Consider the following 9,611-nt stretch of genomic DNA (forward strand, 5'->3'; position numbering starts at 1 on the left):
TGTGTTTCTTCACTGTCCACAAAGGTATCCTAACAGGTTTAGCTAAGTGCCTTGTTGAGATTCAGGGACATTGTCTACAGAATCCTCTCATTCCACCTCAGTACAATTTAAAACTCATCCTAAAGCTTAAAAAAGCCAAATTCAAACTACATGACCAGCTGCGACACTTTAATCCCTTGATACATAGAACTCAGATGTTGGCAAACACCACCACTTAGAGTGAAATCACACATGAGCATCTAAACTTAAAATCATATTGGAGGGCAGCCCCGGTGGCGCAGCGGTTTAGCGCCGCCTGCAGCCCGGGGCATGATCCTGGAGACCCTGGATCGAGTCCCACATCGGGCTCCCTGCATGGAGCCTGCTTCTCCCTCTGCCTGTGTCTCTGCCTCTCTCTCCCTCTGTGTCTCTCTCATGAGTGGATAAATAAAACCTTTAAAAAAAAATCATGTTGGAGATTAGGGCGTATTTAAGTAAACTGGCTTATCCACTGAATAGAATACGATACGACTATTTTCAATAGTGTTTTTTTGAAGAGTTTGCAATAGCATAGAAAATGTTTATGTAATAATGATTAGGTTTAAAAAGCAAGATACAGCATTGTATAGATGGTGATCATTCATAACAGTTTGAAATACAAAGGAAAGAATGACGCATTAGAATTGGCTAGAGGTTAAAAACTCCCAAATGTCAACAATGGTTAGACAAGATAATAAATAAAAAGAAGATTTTTTTCACTTCTATTTATTTTTCTGTAGTTCCCAAAAATGTGCAACAGGAACAGACATGGTTTTTACCACAGTAACCTTTTCAGGTGGGAGGTTACAAAAGTTTGTTGCAAGAGTCCATTTACCAAGAACTTATTTATTACGAAAGAGTGGTAAGTCCAAATGATCCATCTGTGAGAGACAAGGGTGAAGCACATGGGCATCTGGCCCAGAAGCAGGTGCACGCTGGCCCTATCCCGCATCCTATTGTGCAGTGCCTGACGTGTCACGTGTGTCTTACCTCCTCACCCAGATGGCAGCCCTGCCTCCGCTGCTGCCTCTGTGCAGACCATGGGACAGGCTCTTCTGGGGTGCCGTGCCCCTGGGAAGGAAGATCAGCCTCCTCACTGGTGCTGTGTGGCCCAGAACGAGTTGCTTCACCTGCCTTGGGCTGGCTCCGTCCTCAGAGTACTAGATCCTGCCTCTCACAAGTGCATGGCACTACATCAGGCATCTGGGAAACACTCGGTCAATATTAGCTCTTTTTCACAATGATTATTAATCACAGTTGGAGAAGGTGTCTGTGTTCTCCAACACCTAGAATTCTCCCAGTAATGATGAATGTTATTGAGGCAGCTGACCTGCTTTAGTTCCTCATCTAAGATACAAATTGAGGGAGTGAGGAAGAGTGGGAGCAAGTCAAAGAACCTTTATTGGAATGAATTGTCTGAATGGACAGATGAAGAAGTACTGCACTTGGAGGAGTGTGTTTGACCCACAAGGAGGCCAAACCACTAAATGTTGGCACTTTTGCAATCTAACCAAGAACCGATTCCAGTACTGAGGTTACACAGTATGGTTGATATTCAGAATATTTTAATGATTGGTAAGCCTGGGACAACCAATCAGAACAGACGTTGGTGTTGGCCCTTCAGAATGGATCCCAGCAGTGAGCGCCTGTCACCCCTACCCCTGCACCCTTTCCCTTGTGGAGACTGGAGAGGAGGGTCCGGCTTCCTCAGATGTCCTCCTTTAGATGTCCACCACCAGCTCCAATTCCAGGCACGTGGAGCAGCAGCCAGGAAGCATGTCCTGGCACAGCTGTTTTGGGAAGGGGCAAGCCGTTGTGCCACTGATGCTCATTCTTGCTTCCTTTTCCTCCTCCATGATGTCTTGTTTGCCTATGCTGTCCATCAGACACCTGACACGATCCCCGTGTTGTCTGAGGCAGCAGGAAAGGAGGAGCCTTTCCTTGTTCTGCCTGCTGCACCATGCTTGTCTCTCCTGTGTCCCCAGATGTCCTGGACAGCTGGCTTCCAGGGTGTGGGAGACCCTAGGGTATGGTCGTGAAGATGGTATTGCTCTACCTTCTATGCAGAATGACGACCATCTGCAGAAACCACGTGTCCTCCTGGCAGTGAGCTTAATTAGGCAGCTGTGAAAAGCAGGACTCATGTTCTTGGGGATGAATTTTTATCATTTCCCATTTTCCTAGTGGTCCCTATAGGCCTTTTGTCTTAGCTCTATTCTATGGTCACCAGCTGCCCTCAACCCTGACCCTGACCTATTTGCAAATGCTAATGAGAGAGCGTAAACAGCTGATGGCTCCTGTAGCGGGAGGATCAATATCATCATATCTACCCTGAAATTTTTCCTGGAATTCATAGTAATGCACTCTGGGAGTTCTTTCCCACCAGTGATAACTCTGGATCCTCATAAACCCTCTGAGGGCGGCAGGTCAGGTTAATTATTGTCCTTAGTTGATAACTGTGAGGACTAGGGAAACCCTGAGGCTCATCAAAGACCCTAATGAGAAGCAGAGCCTGGACCAGACTTGCCCCTGGGGACCTGGACAGCAACGGATGCAACTGGACTCGGCTCCAGAATTCAAGGTCTCACAGGTACTTTCTGTGATGAGAAGAGGGGAGACTCATGAAGTGGGGAGCACTTGCTTCTGCTTTCCCCATGAAGAAAGCCGGAGAACAGAGCAGCTTTGTGACCTTCCCTGGGGCCCACAGTAAGCAAAGGTGGTGAGGCCTGGACAGGAAATTGCAATCCTTGTGTCCTGGTTCCTTCCTTTTCTCTGTGGGCCCCACACATTCTCCCACTTCTCACAGTGCTCGCACCTTCCCATGTCCACCTGCCGTCCTCCCCAGCGCTCCTGCACAGCTTTTTCCTTCTATCTCTCCCCACTGGAAACTTACTGGGGCCAGGGCCTGCTTCACTGCCCCAGTGCACAGCTATTTGGGAGAAGGCTGCCAGCTAGGGTGCTCATTTCAGTAGAACAGTGGTTTCTTTTGGCCTTCAAACTAATTTTATGGAGACGTAATCAACATACTGTACAATTCACCCATTTAAAATGTACATTTCACTGGCTTTTAGTAAATTCAGAGTTGTGCATCTGTCTCCAGAATCAATTTTTATTTTATTTTTAAAGAATTAATTTATTTGAAAGAGAGAGCACGCATGAGTTGTGGGAGGAGTGGGAGGAGAAAGAGAACCTCAAGCAGGTTCCATGCTGAGCAGGAAGCCTGATGTGTAGGCTCAATCCCACAGTGCTGACTGAGATCATGACCTAAGCAGAAACCAAGAGTCGGACACTCAACCGACAGCCACCCAGGTGCCCCTACAATCAATTTTTTTATGTATATTTTTTTATTGGAGTTCAATTTGCCAGCATATAGTATGACACCCAGTGCTCATCCCATCAAGTACCCCCCTCAGTGCCCATCACCCAGTCACCCCATCCCCCCGCCCACCTCCCCTTCCACTACCCCTTGCTCGTTTCCCAGATTTAGGAGCCAGAATCCATTTTAAAACATCCTCATTCCCCCACACACACATAAAACCTCAACCCTTTGAGTTATCACTCTCTATGGTCTCCATCCTCCCCTTCTTCAATCCTGGGCAAGAAATCTACCGTCTTTCTTTATGGATTTGTGTATTCCTGGCATTTCATATAAATAGGATCGTATGGTATGTGGACCTCTGTGACTGGATTCTTTCTTTTCACTTTCACTACTATGTTTTCAAGCTTCATTCACGTGGTAGCGGGTCTCACTGATTCACTTCTGTTTATTGCCAAATGACATCCAAATATTTGGACACACCACATTTTCTGTATCTGTTCCTTGGTTGATGGACTTTGGGGTTGTTTCCACTTCTCAACTATAGTAAATGATGCTGCTGTGAACGTTCATGAACCAACTTTTGTGGGTCCATAGGTTTCCATTTTCATTTGTCTTCGATACAAACCTAGGAGTGAGATTATTGAGTCATGTGTTACTGTTTGAGGAACTACCAGAATGTTTTCCAACCTGGTGGCACCATTTTACATTCTCACCAGCAAGAAGGGTTCAGTTTCTCCAGATTGTTAGTAACACTTCTCAATTTCTGGTTTGTTTGTTTTTATTCTGGCCACCCTAGTGGGTATGAGGTGGTGTGGCATTGTGGTTTTGATTTCCATTTCCCTGGTGGCTAATGACATTGAGCATCTTTTCGTGTGCTTATTGGCCACTTATAGACCTTCTCTGGAGAACTGTTTGTTTAGATCGCTTGCCTGTTTTTAATTGGGTTTTTTATTATAGAATTGTAAAAGTTCTTTATATATTCTAGATATAAATCCCTTACAGATATATAATTTGCAGGAAAAAATTTCTGTTATACTGTGAGTTATCTTTTGCTTTTTTTTTTTCTTAGTGTTGTCCTTTGAAGCACATTTTTTTTTAATTTGGATGATACCCAGTTTATATTTTCTTTTGTTGTTTTTGCAATTGGGATCTAATCCAAGGTCATGAAGATTTACATCTATGATTTCTGAAAGTTTTATAGTTTCAGGTCTTATGTTTGAGGCTTTGATCCCTGTTGAATTCATTGTTGTAGATGGTATGGGAGAGAGGTCCAGCTTCATTCGTGTCTCTCCTTATGTCAGTACACTATCCTGATAATTAAATGTTTGTAGTTTTGTAGTTTTTAGAATCAGAAGGTGGGTCTTCCAACATTGTTCTTTTTCGTGATGGTTTTGGCTCTTTGCATCATGAAGCAGAATGAAGTGCTGATATGCATGCTACATCATGAATGAATCTTGAAATCATTTAGCTAAGTGACAGTAGCCAGTCACAAAAGGCCACCTGTTGTATGATTCCATGTCTGTGAGCTGTACAAAATAGACAAATTCATAGAGACAGAAGATAAATTAGTGGCACTGGGGGCTGAGAGTTGGGGAAAAATAGTGTGACTTCCAACGAGTATGAGGTTTTGTGTTGGGATGATGAAAATGTTCTGGAATTAGTAATGATGGTCCTGCAATGTTGCCACTATACTAGAAACCACTGGATGGTATGTTTTAAAATGGTGAATTTTGGGAATCCCTGAATGGCTCAAGGTTTAGCACCTACCTTCCACCCAGGGCATGATCCTGGAGTCCTGGGTTTGAGTTCCACATCGGGCTCTCTGCGTGGAGCCTGCTTCTCCTTCTGCCTGTGTCTCTGCCTCTCTCTCTCTCTCTCTCTCTCGAATAAATACATTTTAAAAATCTTTTTTAAAAATTATCCTTTAATAAAATAAAATAAAATAAAATAAAATAAAATGGTGAATTTTCTGATATAGGAAGTATATCTCAAAAATTTTTTTAAAGAACTAGTTAACCTAAATATCCCTATCTCTACTTTAAAAATGAATGTGGGGGGATCCCTGGGTGGCGCAGCGGTTTAGCGCCTGCCTTTGGCCCAGGGCGCGATCCTGGAGACCCGGGATCGAATCCCACGTCGGGCTCCCGGTGCATGGAGCCTGCTTCTCCCTCTGCCTATGTCTCTCTCTGCCTCTCTCTCTCTCTGTGTGTGTGACTATCATAAGTAAATAAAAATTTAAAAAAAAAATGAATGTGGGGATGCCTGGGTGGTGCAGCAGTTGAGCGTCTACCTTCTGCTCAGGGTGTGACCCCGGGGTCCTAGGATCGAGTCCCGCATTTGTCTCCCTGCATGGAGCCTGCTTCTCCCTCTGCCTGAGTCTCTGCCTCTCTGTCTCTGTCTCTCTGTCTCTGTCTCTCTGTCTCTCTCTCTCATGAACTAATAAACGATATATTTTAAAAATAAGAAATAGAAAATGAATGTGTAGTTAGAAACCCTTCCACAAAGAAAACTCCAGACCTAAATAGCTTCACAGGAGAATTCTACCAAATTTTTAAGGAACAAAGAGTACTAATTTTATAAATTATTTCAAAAAATTAGAAAGGAATACTTCCCAATTCATTCTAAGCATTAGAGTGATAGCAAAGCCTGACAAAAACATTACAAGGAAAGAAGACAAGAGATTAATGTTTCCCATTAAGATAGGTGCAAAATGTCTAAATGAAATTTTAGGACATTGAATTTAACAATATATATGAAGAAAAATGCATATTGACGAAATGTGTTTTATCTCAGGAATGCAAATTTGGCTTAATATCTGAAAATCAGTGTTATGACCATTTTGAAAAATGTTTTGGCAGTTTCTTTAAAAGTTAAATTTACATCTACCATATGATCCAGACATTCCACTTCTATTTACCCAAAAGAAATGAAAGTGTATGTCCATGCAAAGATTTGTATACAAATGTTCATAGTAGCTTTGTGTTTCATAGAGGAAAAACTGGAAGCTACCCAAATGTCTATCAGCATTCAGATGCACAAACTGTGGTATATCCATACAGTGGAATTATCACTTAGCAATAACAGGGAATGAACCATTTGCAACAATGTGGATGGATCTCAAAGTAATTATGCTGAATGAAAGAAGTCAGACCTAAATGAATGAGTGAATAATGAAATACTGTAAGATTCCATGTATATAGAATTCTAGAAAATGTCATCTACAGTAATAGTAAAAAGATTAATGGTTGCCTAGGGATGGAGAGAGGCAAAGAGGCATGGAAACTTCTAGGGGTGACACGAGTTGATTGCTTGGATTGTTGATGATTTCACAGGTGCATATGTATGTCAGAATGTATCAAAATTGCACACTTTAAGTGTGTGCAGTTGTGTGTCACTCAACAAAGCTGTTTTAAGGTAAAAATATTCTTCAATCAACAAGTATTTCAATGCCAACTACAATCTAGCTTCTGAGGACTGAAGCTCAATACTCCGGACGAGGTCCCTGACTTCATGGAGTTTGTATTTAGGTGAGAAGCTTCTGTAGACTAGATATCCTTAACAGTCCCAGAGTTTGCCACAAAACTCCTTCAGCCTCAGACAGAGAGTTCTCGTCCTCCCAGATGTGTGGGAAGGGGGGCAGCGCTGCTGGACGCGGGGCTGCGTGGAGATGGAGCAGCCACAGAACAAGGGCTGGGTCACTCCTCTACCTCTCTGGACATCCCCCTTCAGCCGCAGACTCACTATCCGTGTTCCCACCTGTCCAACAGGAAGTGGGTCAGGTGTGCTGCCCCTCTTAGCAGAGCAGAGCGCATGCAGCTGCTGAGCTGGACAGGTCCACACTTGCACACAGAGGGTGCCATGTAAACATGGGGAGCCAGGGGTGGATAAACTGTGGAGAGAGAGAAAGCCTTGGTCCAGTTGCTGGAGAGCTCTCTGGCCAATGTTTCCAGTCCTTAGGGAGCTTGACTCTGCTCTTGCCCCTTGTCTGCGCCAAATACTCCTGGAGGAACCCATCGTTTTTGCTTAAACTCTATTGAGTGGCTTCTGTTATTGCAACTAAGAAGAACTTTACTCCCTTCATTCAGCTGCGTGGCTGCCTGGAGCCATCTGAGAAAGTGTGACTTGTCCTTCTGCTCCCCTCTGGCTGGTGGGAAGAGTTGAGACCGAAGCTGCAGGTTCTCAGTAGTGAGACCAGTAAAGCCAGACAGCATGAAGCCATGGTCCACCTTGGACTCTGCCCCAAGTCTTCCCCACAGCACTCGGCGGGGATGGCCTGGAAGGGAGGGGTCCCGGACCGAGCGAGCGAGAGCCCCAGAAGGCCCCCGTCCCAGGCAGGCTCTTCTGCTTGCTGGCACATCAGTCCACCTGTCTCTGCTGTTTCAGACCATCGGGGTGACATCCTCAGCCAACAGTCTGATCTGGCTTCTCTCGACAGCCTTTTCTTTATCGATGGCAGAGAAGGACGGGGGTACCCGTACTTTCTAAGCCACCCCCACGCCTACGTGTTTTAGATCCAGGTATGAGCTGATAAGCAAATTATACTAATCACCCTCTGGATGAGCATCTCACTACCATCAACAGCTTGAGAAAGTGAGCTAACATAGCCTGACATGTTTCAGATGACCCGAACTCACACAGAGAACAGGGCATTTGGGACAAAAACTTAAAGAGCTTTAAACAGAGATTATAAACAAAGAAACAGAGATTCTGCATTGGGCTACTATTTAAAAAGTTCATTTTATCCCAATGAGAAGTTTTCTGTGATCAATGAGGTGAAGATAGTAGTTAAGGTAAAGTATAATAAAATAAAATCATTTTATTTTTGGAAAGAAGGTATACATATGTGTCAGGAGAGAGGGAAGGAAAAACAGGAGTGGGGCTAAGTTGTAATTCCCCTGTAGGACATGGGGTTGAGGGTATCCTGAGAATCAGAAATGATTTTCACTTTAAAGTTTACTTCTTTAATGATGGAGTCGTTTAAAAAATGAACCCGTGCCACTTTGCAGTTAAAAAATAAAATCTAGGGGCACCTGGGTAGCTCAGCTCAGTGCATGACCCCGGGGTCCTGGGATCGAGTCCCACATCGGGCTCCCTGCATGGAGACTGCTTCTCCCTCTGCCTGTGTCTCTGCCTCTCTCTGTGTCTCTCAGGAATAAACAAATAAAATCTTTAAGCTATATATATATATATATCTTTTTTTCTTCATAAAAATCTGTCCTGCAAGACAGCAGAATGAGAGCACCAGAGATGAGTCAGCCAGGAGGGCAGGGCAAGCCTGAGAAGGGCAGGGCACCAGGTTGGTAGGGAAGGAGCAGGGGTTTGACTTAATTCTATAACAGAATGATTCCTGATCAGCTGAAATTTGACATTTTTTTTACTCTGTGATGGGAAAAAATTAGGAAAGCCTGTGCCACTGGACTTAACAAATACCGGGACATACTGTGTGCCAAGCCTACCACGTGTGTGTGGGACTTCCCACACACTGTGCAGTGTCACTGACGTGCCCATGTGGCGGCCAAGCAGAGGCAGTGACCCAGAGCCAATCATCCTCAAGTCAGAGTCCAAAAAGAGAAGGCAGCCGGCCTGGAGAATTCTTCTGCAAAATAGGTTTCTATCTTCTCAGGTTTTACTTAAAGGGTTTCCAACAAGTTCTGGCCCAGTGCACCTCTGTGAAGGAAACAACTTCAGGGGTTTAAGGGAGCGGGCATGTCTGGAGCCGGGGCCGATGGCAGACAGCATTCTGGAGTTGGTCGAGTCTGTCCTCTCCTGGTCTCCCGTCTGCATCCCTCGGCCCTCAGTGGAGCTTCCATCCAGTCTGCTGCCCACCCCCGTCCCTCTTCCCGTGCTTCCTCATCCCCACAGGAGCGCTGCGAGGAGCTTCTTCCTTCTTCTCAAAATCCTCCATGGATCTTAAAAGGGAAGCCGTGGTCAGTCATTTACACGTCCATCCACACAGCCATCCAGCCCAGCGACATCTGTATTTGAAGTTTGACCCCTGGCTGTGAAACCAAAAGTTGAATCCCCGGGAAAGGGATTTTCAGGCATCAGCCAGCAGGTGGAGGCAGTATTTTTCAAGGAAGCTTCCTGCTGCTGCAGAAATCATACCACCTCCCTGTTCAGTGCCTGTAGCCCAGGTCTTGGGTACCGTCACCACCCAGTGCTGGCTGGCTTCCCCTGGACTCTCTGGAGAAGATTCACGTCATCCCCCGTGGACTACTGGGCACGTGTGAAGTCTTGTACAGGCCACCGCAGCTTCTGTGGGTGAGAATCTGGA

At 45.0% G+C, this 9,611-nt stretch overlaps 1 protein-coding gene across 5 annotated transcripts in view; it reads left to right on the top strand.

Moving 5' to 3' along the window:
- Window positions 1–9,611, top strand: part of MAPK4 (mitogen-activated protein kinase 4) — a 148,612-nt gene that overhangs the window by 104,955 nt on the left and 34,046 nt on the right. The gene's annotated exons all lie outside the window — the stretch shown is intronic.

Source organism: Canis lupus, chromosome 7 (assembly GCF_011100685.1).
Source record: "Canis lupus familiaris isolate Mischka breed German Shepherd chromosome 7, alternate assembly UU_Cfam_GSD_1.0, whole genome shotgun sequence".
Lineage (NCBI taxonomy): Eukaryota > Metazoa > Chordata > Mammalia > Carnivora > Canidae > Canis > Canis lupus.